Raw genomic sequence first — 15,120 nt, 5'->3', positions numbered from 1 at the left:
GCTAGATAGAGATACACTCCACTTTGAAAACTCAGTTTCTCAGCTTGAATGTATTCCTGCTGTGAATCCAGATGTGCAGCTTTCTGTAATGGCCAAGAGTATGTTTGTACTGCTGCGGGTAACATGCTGACTACATCCGTTTCAGTAAATGTTTGATGAGGACACAATGATACAGGTTTTTGTTACCTCCTGTTTGGACTGATGTAATAACATGGAGCCACATTAAAAAAAAAAGTCCAGAAAGTTCAACTGGTTGAAAATAATGCAGCCAGATTATCAGTGGTTCTGGCTATACGGAGCAAGGGAGCTCCTCCATATGGCAGCGTTGCTACCTGTTTCACAGTTCAATGTACTCACTATGACTCATAAAGCCCTATACAGCTTGTGTCCAGCCAATTCACATATGATCTCAGTCAAGCCTACCTTGGCTCTGAACTCTTCAAGAGAGGGCCTGCTTTCAGTCCTGTCACCCTGACAGGCACATCTGAAGTGGCTACAAGGGCCAAGTTTGGAACATATACAAGGTGAGGCTTACTACTCTATCATACTACACTTCTATAGTTCTATATTCTACTTTAACTGCCATGGCAACATTGCATGGAGTCTTGGGATGTGCAATTTAGGGAGGGCAAAGAGCTCTTGAATCTCACTAAACTACAAATCCCAGATTTCTACAGAATGTTGCCATGGCAATTAAAGTGGAATATAGCACTGTAACAGTTGTAGAATGATAGGGTCCTTGCTTTGTTGTCTGCATTGCATAAAATTCCAAGCATGCATCTTTTAGTGCCTGTTTATCAAACCATTTCCTGTATTGCTATGTATTGTTTTTGTATTATCCTACTTGAGAGTATATATTTTCCCTGGATGAAGATTAACCTTCCATTTTGAAGCCAAGCCCTCCCTCCAGTCCATCTGCCTTGGTCCAGGCCTCGGAGGTAGAGAGGAACTGCTGGACCTCTTACCCTTTCCCTCCACCACTCCCTTCTCCTTCTGTGTCATGTCTTTTTAGATTGTAAGCCTGAGGGCAGGGAACCGTCTAACTAAAAAGATTGCATGTACAGCGCTGTGTAAATTTACAGTGCTTCATAAATGTTAATAATAATAATAATAATAATAATGCAGTTGTCAATAAATGAACTAAGGATGTGTTGAATGGAAGCCACTGGATGTGAGCATACATGAGTAAAGACTATTTTTGAGTTTTCAAATTTCAGGCTGATGCCCTCTATTCACTTGCTGACACTCTGTGACAGGGTCTGTCTTGTTGACATTGATCTTTATCCCTATTAAGAATACAGATTTTTGAAATCCAAAGTTCCTTACCTTTACATGATGCTGAAGTTGGAAATTATTTCAAGCTTGACTGGTATCATTCTGCAGCATGTGGGCAGGCTTGCGTGGGAGAATGAGGGGGAAGGGAAAGGAATTTGTAATTTTTTTCCAGCTATCAATATAATTATCTTCAAAATTGTTCTTTTAGATTAGTTGTATGAAATTAGGCAATTGAAGTTCAAGCCAGAATGTTGAACTTTATTATACAATATTATGTGAAAACTGATTTCCATAGGCTGCATATTCCCTTTAATGTAAATAAACTCAACATTTTATTGTTGATGATGAGACTGTGGGAGGTTTGCACAAAGAGAGAGAGAGAATTGCTATCATCAAATGCTTTTAAAGCCTTCTTGCTCTGCAATCATGATATTTACATTAATTTGTCTCTCCTAACTTGCTTTTTTGATTTCAGAGGCTTGACAGCTCCTACTGCAGGTACCTTCTGAAAATAAAAAGCTGTAATTTCTTTTTAAAGTTGAAATTCTTATCATGTCATCAGGAGATATGTATGGCTTTTAGGAACTCATTTTGTTTTCTCCTTTCCTATACCCCCCCCCCCCCCCCCCGAAATAAGACCTAGCCAGGATTAGATTAGTTTATGAGACAGCCCAGTTCTCTCACCTCAAGATGCTCTTTTTCTTGAGTGGACTCTCTTCCTATTTGCAGTGTGCACTTATACATAATGCATCCCCAAGGATTACGAACTTCAAAGTAACATCTTTTCTCAAATCTTTTTCCCCCTCTTCAGCATTCTTGGAAGCTCAAACACATTCTACAAGGAGAAAGTCAGCCAGTGCACAGTGGAAGTTTGCACCAAAATACTGGCTGATTTGTTCGTTAAACAGTAATTTGGTGTTGTTGCTATATGCCTTTAAGTCAACTCTGACATAGGACCATATTAGAAGGGTTCCTTGCCAGATCTATTCAGAGGCTAAATCATATTTTTAGATTGCCTGCCCCTTAAGGCTGAGAGAGTGTGACTTGTCCAAGGTCGAGCTCTGCTGGGGCTCTCATGGCTAGCAATACCTTGAATGGATCATTTCATCTGGAAGGATGGTTACTTGCCCTTCCTCCAGCCCTGTAGTTTAAATCCAATTTATATCATCCACTACAATTCAGTTGGCCTTAGCAGAAGAAAGAGATGTTGTGGGATACATCCAAACAATAAACATTACTGTTTAAAAGTAATTAGTTACTGATATAGCCCCAAGGGCCCCCAAGTTCCCATTACAGTTCTATTTTTAAAGTATGTACTTACTTTCCCATTTCTCTAAAGAAACTATAATAGTTGTTTTTAGGCTGTGTCCACACTGCAGAAATAATCCAGGTTAACACCACTTTAACTGCCATGGCTCAATGCTATGGAATTCTGGGAACTGTAGTTTTGTGAGATATTTAGCCTTCTCTCAGTCTCAGAGAGCTCTGGTGTCACAACAAACGACAGTTCAGAGAATTCCATAGCATGGCATGGAGTCATGGCAATTAAAATGATGTCATACTGGATTATATCTGCAGAGCAGATGCAGGCTATATTGCTTTAAAAATATTTTAATACTATAAGTCACCAGCCTATGGTAGAGCACATACTCTCCTCTCTTCCAACTTGTTTTAACACCCCAATCACAGTTCAAAGGAGCACCTGAACCTGTGACATTTCTTCTCCTCCTCTATGAAATTAAAAGGATTACTTTGAAACAGCAAGCTAGTGATAACACGATAGTTGCCTTGGACAATATACTGTTCTTTTGTAATGACACCACAACTATGGTTACTAGAGAAATGTAACTGAGGTCCAATCCACAATGCAGAAATATTCCAGTTTGAGACTGCTTTAACTGCCCTGGCTGAGTGCTAGGGAATTCTGGCAACTGTAGTATTGTGAGACATTTAGCTGCCTCTGTCAGAGAACTCTGGTGCCACAGTAAACTACAATCCCCAGGATTCCCTAGCACTGAGCCAGGGCAGTTAAAGCAGTCTCAAACTGGAATATTTCTGAATTGCAGATTGGACCTCAGTTACATTTCTCAGGTAACTGTAAGTGAGGATGAAAATACTGTACTGTTGCAATAAATCATATTTTCTAGTTTCTTTTAAAAATGTAATTCTTTAAAATAGAAATTTAAGAGAATCATTTTTTAGAATATTCAGTGCAGAAAGAAGGAAAGGAATGGCAGAAAGCTAAAAATGTAGACTGTAATCATGAATTAGGCATACACATAAACATAAATTGGAAAAAAAATACCTGGCTTGTTATTGTAAAAGGGGAATGTGAGAAGCCCAAAACCATTGAGGAAGATTCTTTGGGTCACCTTGAAGAGTGTATAGCAATACTGAAATTGACTGACTGACTGATTGATTGATTGATTGATTGATATAATACCCCACCTTTTTCCCGGGTCAGGAAATGGAAAGCAATTATAGTGATGAGGACTCTTCCAAACTCAGTTCAAGAGATTTTGCTATCTGAAGCAAAATAGATAAGATGGCACACTAACCCTTTGCCCAGTCCACATTGCTAACCCTTTCAGCACTGGCAATGAGATAGCCTCCTTTACCATACCTGTGGAAACAGGATAGTTTGTGGGTGAATGGAGAACAGCAGAATGATTTGCATCTCATAGAAGGGAAGTGCCAGATATTCGTAAGGTATACCTGGGAAGGTGCCAATGCTGCCACCAAAATCTACTGCCAGGGATGGTTGCTTCATTTTATGTCTCTTCCCTTGTGGCATATAGCTAGCTGGCTGGTTGGTTTAATGTGAATATTCTGGCATTCTCCCAGTGCAAGTCCCAAGGCAACTTATGACATGAATTAAAACAGAATACACCAATTAGTAACAACACTGGGGAGAAAGAACACTGAAATAAGCTATTGGATTAAAACCAATGTCTGCATTCAAGCCCTTTAAAAGCATTTCAAAACCATAACAAGGAATGGGAGAAATATAGCATCCATAATGAAAAGACCTTTCCATGACAGCCAGTTAGTGGCCAACTTTTTGTTTGACTCAAATGGTTCAGCAGTTGCCAGCAGAAGGAGAACAAGTCGAGCCTCTGGGAGCAGTTGCTGTGAAGGCCCTCACCCATGACCTCATCAAACATACCTCAGGGTTTACTAGAGAAAACACGTCTCTGGGCATTGTAGGTCCTCCAACATGATTCTATGGTCAACTTCTGCAAGATTTTGATAACGATTACTCTGGAAGGACCTAGAGATTCCTAGAGATGTGTTCTCTCAGGTTAAAAAAATGTGAATGTGAAGGGCCCACTGTATAACATAGCCATTGAATCAATGGGTCTTCTCTAGTTCGAACTGACTAGTCTAGATCCAAACCAAGTAAGGCTTTGTAGGTCATAACCAGAACTTTCAACTGTGCCTGGATAAAGACCAGCATTTTGAGTGGGCCTGGAAAGAGGAAGCTTCTCACACTGTCTCCATAACATAGTGCAAGATGTAAAACATCAGCAGTTTGACATCAACAACAACACAAGAATGATGGCTAGGTGGAACATTCCCAAACCCCACATACCTATGCACCTTAGCAATTGGGCCTGATCACTGGTATTTATATAGTTGAAAGCAGAAAGGAGCTGTTTCCACTGCTCCTATGAGTGTTGCTGTGACTAGAAATTGGCTCCCTTTCCTCTTACTTTCCCACACAGTTTCCTTGACACACACTTAAAAGGGTGAACTTTAAAGTTCACACTTCAAAGTGCATGTGCATACATTCAAGTATGCCTGGAAAGTTACCTCTTCCCAGGCACACTTCAAAATACTGGTCTTTTTCCAGGCACAGTTGAAAAGTCCTGGTTATAACCTATGCTACTTAGTTAGATGACTTGCCATAGTTGAGCCATGGCACATGCCATTTAATTAAATAGTCACATCAAATTTGGAACATGAATATGGACAGAGTGATTGTGAAGGAGGAGGAGGAGGGCGATCATCACATACTCAATCAAAATAGAACCCCTTCTCTCACCAGCACATTCGTCTTTTCTTTTTCTCCCTTCTTTCCCCTTGGCTGCCTTATTAGTATGAGAAAAAATTTGCACCCCTGCCTAAAACATTAACAGCTCCTCATTTCCCCTATCTTATTCTGAAAGATGCAATAAGCTCCACCAGGCTTGCGACCAGCTTGTTGCATCTTCGAACAACTGCCAAGATGCCACCAGTCCAGAAGGACCCAGTCTCTGTCCTGAGTAGCAGGGCACCACTCTTTCACTGTGGGCATCCCTCTTTAGTTGTCCCACAATGTTTCCTAGTTCCTTGGCATTGTGAGGAAACTTAATGACATAGCTCCTAGCTATTCAACATTAATTCCCCAAACACCTTCTTCTGCCAAGGAAGAAAGAGTTCCAGTGGAGGTCAGCTTGCAAGAAGGTTCCCTCGGGCTTCTGCATGGTTCTCTCTCTCTCTCTCTCTCTCTCACACACACACCCACACACACACACACACCCACACCAACTTTACATAAGCTTTACAAGCTGGTATTGTAAAGCACCATATCATATGCATTATATTTATAAATAACACTACCGTGAGATTTATCACCATTCAAGTAGCACTTCCCTGTGTATCAAATCTTCCTCTTTGGTTTTTGTTGCATAACACACAAACTGAATAATTTCAGCATTGGCTGGAGTACATGATTCAAACAGAAAGTGGATGTTTGATAATGGTACCCTCAGAAAATATAATGCAGGGGTAAGAATAAGGATACGCACTTGAAATTACCCAGAGAAAAGAGCTCTCTGTCAGCTATAGGAATTAAATGTACAGGAACTTTGGAAAATTGGGACATAAAATTAGAGGGGTGGAAACTGTAACACTTTGTTCCTAACTGTTGGCAGTATAGAATTCTGCCATAGTCACTCATTTCAGGCAACTATTACAGAGTTAATGTGGATGGATAGCCATATTTCTTAGATGGTAGGAGATTTTACTCTTTGCACTTCGTCAGTTACAAAAAAAGAGAGAGAATTACAAATGCATGGTGCCTATAAAAGAAAAGAAAATATGGATCTGTCAGAAGTCAATAATCTTTTTGAGGTGTTCCATATTATTATTATAATTTATTTATACAGTACCATCAGTGTACATGGTTCTTCACAGAATAAAACAATAAGAGACAGCATCCCTGTCGTTGTCATCATCATCATCATCATCATCATCATCATCATCATCTTCCAACACCACCCTCACTGCCATGGGAAGGAATAATGCAAATATAAAACCAATACAATACAATTGTAAAACAAAGTATCCATATGTATATGTATGTTCCTTCACGTCACCTGTCAACTTAACCAACTCTAAGTGTTAGGTAAGGACTATTCAGAAGTGGTTTTACCACTCCCTCCCTCTGAAATATAGCCTATGGCTCCTGGTATTCATTGGTGGCCTCCCACTAAAGCACTAACCAAGGCTGATCTTACAGATTTAAAAAGTAATGGAATACATGACAAAACAAGCTAACAAATGCATATGATAAACAATACAAGATTATGAAACTAAATTAAACTAAAATTCCCAAAGCTGTAGTAAACAAGAACATTTTTAATTTAGTTTTAAAATTTTCATTTAATGTGTCTAATTAATTGAATGTTTCTAAGAATTTGTCTAAGAATTTTTAGCCACAAATGAAAAAGGACAAAGCTGAGCCAAAGAAGAGTAAACCTTTCTGAAGAGTTGTGATTGTGTAAACAGTTATTATTATTTATGCACTGAAGATTTGATCTTCCCCCTCGGAACACATCTGAGCTAAATGAAGGTGTCCTTTGTGCCTACCACCAACTTTGCTGACAGATAATCTATTCTCCTGGTGCCATTTCTGTTTGAAATGAAATGAAATGAAAGCATAATTACTGCTTGAAATGCAACAGTGTCCTAGTTCCTTCAGAAAAGAGCCCAAGCCATGGTAAACTTTTTATGTTGTGGTGAAGCAGTAATGGGCTCTTTCCGTCTACTATATACATAATGTAAGGGATGGAACTTGTGTCCCCATGTAAATGTACATGACAGGTAACTTATATACGCAAGTATTTTTTTCCAACCCCCAACCCCCCAAAATGGAAATGGGGGAAAGCCAGTGCAAATGAGATATTTTTTGAATATAGTGGCTTCTACACTCATGTTATACTGCACTCACTGTGGAAGGTTCTAGCACTCTCTCTACCATTGTGCAAAGATTGTCAGCAGCACTGTAGTACGGTATTTGCCTAATGTAGTATTTCTGGAAAATCTTTTCCTATTTGAAAGTGAATGTCATTTTGTGAGTTTTCCTTTCAGATTCTGTGCACAAAGAAACTTGACTCCTTCCCCCCACTCACTATATATGAAGGAGTCAGGTATCAAGAAAGGAAGAAAAATCGATGAGTCCTACCCAAAGACATATGTAGGAAGCTCTGGAGGATAAGAGGAGAACAGTCCCTTTTATTTCTTGCTATCCCATTCTAATGGATAAAATGAGTTACAGTAAACCCCAAATATGTATATACCCCTCTCTGTATGTCTGTGTGTAAGTGTTTAGGTCTCACTGTAACTCTTTTTATTATTGAAATATATATATTTCAGTGTGCTGCACAATTAAGGTCTTTTTCAATGAAGAACAAAAATTGGACCACTTGGACCCCTTCATTCAGAAGAATAGTTCAATGCAGACTAAATGTCTTGACTTCCCTTCTAGTTATGTTAGGTCTAAGATGAGCATGGCAGCACTTCATGGAGAGCAGACTCTTCATAGATCTTTAGGAAACAGCAAATGCTCATCTCATCATCATGTGAATAATACAGGTATGACAAATTTGCACATTCATTGGAATATATATTTATATTTCAGGGATCAAGTTGGAAAGAATGATTTTTTTAACATACAATTTTATTTTGAAGTAAAGTTAATTCTGGCAATATCAAGTAGAAAAACACTGCATATCAAATACAATAATATCACATTAGAAAGGGGAAAACATGGACACTCATTACCACATCTCATATCACATGGAGCTTTTTGAAGATTTTCCAGCTCAGTTGCGACGTGACTGCACTTTCAACGATGCGCAGTCACATCGTAAAGTGAATGTGTTATCAGATGCCATTCCTTGCTATGGGAGCTCCTTGAGTAGGCTTGCCATATCCCACCTGGGGGCGGGACTTTCCCAGTTTGGGGCAGGGCCACACAGTCCCGCCCTGGTTTGGCCCCTCCCCCAGGACCTCCCCCCCCCCCCAGCAAGGCCCTGGAGGCAGCTCCAGCCCTCCCTCCCCATGGCTGTGTGCCACCCTCCCTGCCTCCCTGCCTGACTTAAGCCTAGAGAGCAGGTCTTAAAGACATCTGCCACTCAGAGCTATTGCCAGCCCACTTGGTATATATACCCTGCAAAAGGCATTACTTTCAGGTTACAGTGAGCAAAGAAAAAAAGGCCATCAATCGTTCCTGTTTCCCTGGGAGTCTAAGTGCCTCATCTTTTAAATGTCTACCACTCAGTATTGTTGTAATTCTTTATCACAGGGTCGTTTTTGAGGCCCTAAACACCTTTCCTTGGAATATGCAAATTTCTCCCGAAGCTGACCAATGGGAAAGAAGCAATCAGCCCCCCTCCCCTTGGGTTGGTTTTCAAGGGCTTGGAAGGAAGAGATTTTGCCTTGCAAGTTGCTGGTAAATAATAGAAGGCTTTGGGGTAGCAAAGGCTGCAGAAATAGTTTGACCCCCCCCCCTTAAACATCCATGGCTCAGTGCTATGGGATTCTGGGAATTGTAGTTTCTTGTGGCACCAGAGCTCTTTTGACAAAAGGAGACTGAATGGAGGCGTTGACTGGCTGGGGGCAGAGCCTCTTGCCAGCAGTGAGAAGGCTGCGATGATGAGGAAAAGCAGGGGCTCCTCTGGTGGTCCTGGCCACTTCCCTTGGCTCCCTCCCTCCTCCTCCTCCTCCTCCTCCTCCTCCTCCTCCTCTCAGAGCTCATTCACACTCCCTGGCTTTTCTCTCCCCCCGCCCCTCTGCACTTTGAGACCCCTTTAACTGCCAAAGCTCAATGCTCTGGAATTCTGGGGTCTGTGAGGCATTTGGCCTTCTCTGTCAGAGAGCTCTGGTGCCACAATAAACTACAATTCCCAGGATTCCATAGCACTGAGCCCTGGCAGTCCAAGCAGTGTGTTTTGGACACAGAGATCCTCCAAATGAATCCAGTCCCTAGCTTTTATATCTCTCACACACACTGCAGGAATAATAACCCACTTTGAGACTGCTTTAACTCAGTGCTAGGGAATCCTGGGAATGCTAGTGTTTGGGAGACATTGAGACTTCTCTGTCAGTGATGGCTCTGAGGCCACAATAGACTACAATTCCCAGGATTCCCCAGCACTGAGCAGTCTCAAACTGGACCATTTCCTCAGTGTGGATGCACCTGGGGAGGCATTCTGGGCACTGCAGTTCAACTACGTTTGGAGGGTTATAGGACTCCCTGTCAGAGATAGCTCTGGGGCCACAATGTACTACAATTCCCAGCATTCCCCAGCACTAACCCAGGACAGTTAAGTCACTCTCAAACTGGATTATTTCCTCAGTGTGGATGCAGCTTTGGTGAGGAACTCTGGGCATTTCAGTCCAGCATTGTTTTATTTCTGCAGTGTGTTTTGGACCAGAGACAAGGTGACCAGGCATCCTCCTCCTTTTCCAGGACATGTCCTCTTCTGTCACATTTCAAAATGTCCTCCATTTGGATCATGGCTAAGAAGCATGGATTTATAAGTACATGGGTGTTTTTAGCTTTTATTTTTGGCCATGTCCTACATTTTTTTTGCTTGGGTGCCCTACATTTTGGGGTGAGGGCATTGGTCACCTTGGTCAGAGAGCTTTCCAGGGGTTAACTGCCATTCTGCTGTGGTGCTGGAACAAACCACCATTCCCAGAATTCCATAGCATTCAGGCAAGACAGTTAAAGTGGTCTCAAACCAGATTATTTCTCCAGTGTAGATGCAGCCCAAGCCTTTTGCCTCTCTTATGCCTGAGATTTCAAAGCCCAGCCTTGGCATCACAACAAACTATAAATCCCAGGATTCCATAGGATGGAGTGATGAGAGTGAAAGCAGTGTGGCAGCAGCCTAAGTATGCTTAATGCAGTTCTTAACATGGTGCACCTCTTGCCTACAGAGTCTCACAAGACTTTTTTGTTTAACAACTTGTACCCATTAACTCCATTTCATGTCTCCTTTATTTAGTGGGGAGGAATACAGACAAAACAAGTCAAAATGAAGAAAAAACAAAGTCCCTTGACCAAAGGGTTTGGTTGTGGAATAAGCCTCTGAAATATGCAAGAGGCAATGTTAAAATAAAGCCATGTTCAATGCTCAAATGTGCTGTTTGGAATGGGGAGAGGGGGGTGGCCAGAAAGGGAAGTAGATTTCTGTGATCTGTCTACGAATAATGTCAAAACGTCCTCCATTTTGATCATGCCTAAGAAACATGCATTTATATTAACATTTCTAAAAAAGCCTCAATTTTTTTGTGTGTCCTCCATTTTAAAAAAATGTGTCCTACATTTGAAAATGTTGTCCTGCATTTGTCCTACATTTGTCCCGGTTTGGAGGTCCTCACTTATGGCAACCCTATCCTTGAGAGGTGCTTCCGCAGTAATTCCAAAGTGACTCCTCATTTTGGTAAAACCAAAAAAAAAAAGATTTCACAGAATTTGCTTCCAGGCTCACTTCGATTGCACTTCGAATTGGTCTGGTGTGGAAAACCATCCCAATGTCACCCCCCTTAGCCCCCTGCATCCTGCTCCATCATCCCCCTCCTCCTGCTTCATGCCATCTCCTCCTCTATACCAACCAGCTGATCCCATCATCCCCTGCGTCCCCTACATCCTCCTAGACCCTGATCTGCTCCCCTCCTTCACCCTGCCACCTATCTCATCATCCCCTGCCTTCTCCTATGAATGAAGGATGACAGCTAAGGAGGGAGCAGGGAAGGAAGGCAGCGTCCAGAGCCCCACTGAGCATGTGCAAGGGTGCTGATTCGAATCGTTGATGTTTATCACACTATACCCTTAAAGTGCCACAATTCCAGTTTGACTCCTCTAGCTGCCTCCTGTTGCATTGTGGGATTTGCAGTTTTAAGGAGGGGTATTTAGAATTCTCAGGAAGAGAACTTCTCTGCCTGAGAATTCTAAATACCCCTCCTTAAAACTGCCAATACCAGAATGCAACAGGAGGCAGCTAGAGGAGTCAAACTGGAATTGTGGCACTTTAAGGGTATAGTGTGATAAACATCGTTGAACCCTCAAAGTATGCTCTGGTGTAGTAATACAATGTGCACTCACTCTGCTTTGCTTGAATCCGCATCACGTGACTTGCTTGGAATTGAACTGACTTCGCTTCCCCCTCAGTTTGAAAGGGCAACAGAAGGGCAACCAGGTGTGGTAAAACATCACGTTTTAACCTTAATTCACATTGCTAGAACAGGAGTGACTGCGGATCTGAGCTGCAACCCCCCCCCCACGTGTGATAAGGTCCATAGTTGAACGTATGAAACAGATGACCATATATAAAATAAGTCTTCTAATTTTTGAGGTTTTTCATGCAGTCCATCCTGCATGTCTGTTAGTTATAAGGCATTCAAAATTTTCCCCAGACATTTAGCAGACAAGATGACAGTAATGCTGGTGACAGACTAAAGCTTCTGTACTTTTTTAAAAAAATATATAGTCTCCACTTTTGACATAATTATATATATCAGTATATATGTGCCACAAAATAGCGGTCTAGTACTCTTAAGATATACAAATGCATTTTACAAATTGATGGTCAGAATCTTAAAGGGCAGCAGAAAAAGACATGTCAGACTGCTGAAAAGCTTACATTTGCCTTATGACCCTGGATGTTCCTGTCAACAAATGCAAGAAGAACGAGAAAATGAAGTGTCAATCTCTTTCTCTAGAAAGGTACATGCCACCTCTCAAAAACAACTGTCTTACTTGAAATATCCCTGAAGCTGGGAAATGCTCAGAAAGCAGCATGATGGAGATTCTGAAACAGAAGACTAACAAACAGATATTGAGCTAAGGTTAAACAATGTTGTTCGATTGTTATTTTTATTGCCTAATTCATTTATGTTGTTGTTTAATTCATTATATACCAATACTTGAACTCAAGGCAGCTATTAATACAAGCATAGATTTTAAAAAAAAAAAAACCAGAAACATCAGAAACGTACACCCTGCACACATGCACACACACACAAATAATATATAGAATTAAAACCATTTAAAATTAATTAAAAACAGAATGTAAATATCAGCAAAACAGCATACTTTAAAAAGCCCATCATGCTGGTTCCTAAAATGGAACAGGCAAGTTTTCATTTTGACCTACCCACATTGCACATACATGAAATGCAGTGAGTTAAATAACATAGAAAATTGTTGCAGCAGTTAAAGCAGAGAGAATCACTGTGAATAGGGATCTGCTATCAATAACAGGATGTATTCTATCCCAGGAAGAACTGCTGTTTTATTTCAACTGGTTTCACTATTATGATGGTTTTATACCTTTTTAACTTAGGTCTTCAACCACACCAACACTGCTGTAAAACTTAATGCAGGACTACAGAGTTACATTTATGAGGAATGAGAGCATGAAAAAACCATGGCAGGCTGAAGCATGGCCACAAAAAAAGCAAAGACATAATTTTAACAGCTCAGACGTTGAATTTTTCTTAGCACTGCATGAGCACAATAGAGGGCAAAATACTTAATGTGGAATACATGGTTTGAGGAGCACCGATTGCAAATGAGTATTGGACAGAAGCTGGATGGCCATCTGTTGGGAGTGCTTTGATTCTGTATTCCTGCACAGCAGGGTGCTGGACTGGATGGTCTTTCTGGTCTCTTCCAAATCAAGGATTCTAGGATTCTGAGAGAGAGAGAGAGAGAGATTATTTATGTGGTGCCTCCTGGTGCCAGGGTTGTAGCAGGGAGGGGATGAGGGCATTGCCCCTCAAATAAAAACTTTGCCTCTGCCTGAAACTTTTCTTCAGTCACTAAATTTCTAGTATTGCTGCAAGTTCAATTAAGCATTTAGAAATACAGTTTAGATGTCTCAAGAAAAGGAGCAGACAACCTTACCAAGGGAGCGAGGACACAGCCAATATAAGTGTTCTGTGATTATCTCACTCTCTGCAATGCTAGAAATTTAGAGACTGCAGGAAAATTTCATTTGGAGAGTGCAGAATTCTTTTGGGGGGGGGGCAATGACTTCATTTTGTCCCCTTACCCATACCTATACTACTCCATGGTGCATAACATATTCAGGAGAAGTTCTTTTGCTGTGTTATCACCCAAGCTACTACTCAACAAATCACAGGCACAAACACTGGTGTATTTTTATATGTTCCTGACATATCAATTTTTCCCTCTGACTGTACTTTTACATCCTAATATGTCAGCTTGTCCTGACTTATGGGAAGAAGGTGCCTATGAACCATACTGATTCAGGGTGGGTGGTTTTTCTTTTCTTTTCGGAGGGGGGGGTTAAAAAGACAGTGTTCTTTACTGCTTTGTGAGGTAGTCAGTTTCTCTTTCCCTTTCCCTGTACACAAACACCCCCCACACATACAAAACCCTCATTGTTGAGAATCATACATCATAATGAAAATGTAGGAGGACAGAGAATCCCTAAGGTCTCAATAATACATTGTAAAACAAATGAGATAAACAAAGAGCATTTTAAGAGATCTCTTAAATCATTTGTACCAGCCATAAAGACCAAATGGCATTTAACCTTCCTTTAATTTGGAAAGCTGCTTTCCTTGCTCCATTTGGCAGGCATTTGATAAGTGTACGGCAGGAGGCAAAGTGCTGCTCTAGCAATTTGGTTACAGCTGCCAAAGCTGGATTTTTTTTTAGAATGTTCCTTTTGTTGATGGTTTCAGTGTGGAAGCTTCAAGTCCCCAACACCCCCCTCCTCAACTAAGAATCAAATTCTAGTTAGCAACATCTTCTTTAAAAGTTCCTGTTATAAAGTACTGGATGAATGATTAACTAGTCGTCACAGCCTAAAACTAGGCAATTCAGTGGCATCCTTATACAGAAATAATTCCTGAGTTACTCCATACCCATAGGTTAAGTCTAATGGCCTAAATCAAACTACTTGTCTCTACTAGAGTAGATGTACTGAATCAATTACTGAATGATAAGTCAACGCTTTGGCCAATATAGTTAATTTGGTGGGTTTATTGTAATTGGGACTAGCATTTGTAAGTGCAGTTGTATAAGCAGGTCCCAAATAAAGTGGATGCACTGAAATTAATAGTTCTTGTTGGTTACCACTAACTAACAAGTCATCTGGTTTCAGTAGCTCTACTCTGTTGGAATGCTGGTAGTGCCCACTGCAATTATCCATTGAATTTTAGCTCTAGTCTGAGCTGGGTGTTTTTGCTTTTATCAGTATTGTTGTGCTTATGTGCCTTCAAGGCATTTCTGACATATGACAACCCTAAGGTGACACTGCCAAGGGGTTTTCTTGGCAATATTTTTTTTCAGAGGGTGCATAAAAGGGAAAAGTGATGGGGGGAATGACTGCAGCAGAACCTTTAATACTAACAAGGTTTTTTTTAACAAGGGTTTTTGTGATTATATACCCATTTTTTTCAAATATAGTACAGAGTGATATTAAAGACTCAGGTTATAAAGCATATTTATACAATTGTGGGAGTGAGATAGAATGTAATAGGATTCAAGTGATGCAAATCATGTTCCTTGCCCTAAATTTTCAAAGGGCCGGGTGAGGT

The sequence above is a fragment of the Sceloporus occidentalis genome, unplaced genomic scaffold (genome assembly GCF_023333645.1).
Source record: "Sceloporus occidentalis isolate IW3139 unplaced genomic scaffold, rSceOcc1.0.p SCAF_6, whole genome shotgun sequence".
NCBI lineage: Eukaryota > Metazoa > Chordata > Lepidosauria > Squamata > Phrynosomatidae > Sceloporus > Sceloporus occidentalis.
Note: the sequence above shows the minus strand (reverse complement) of the source record.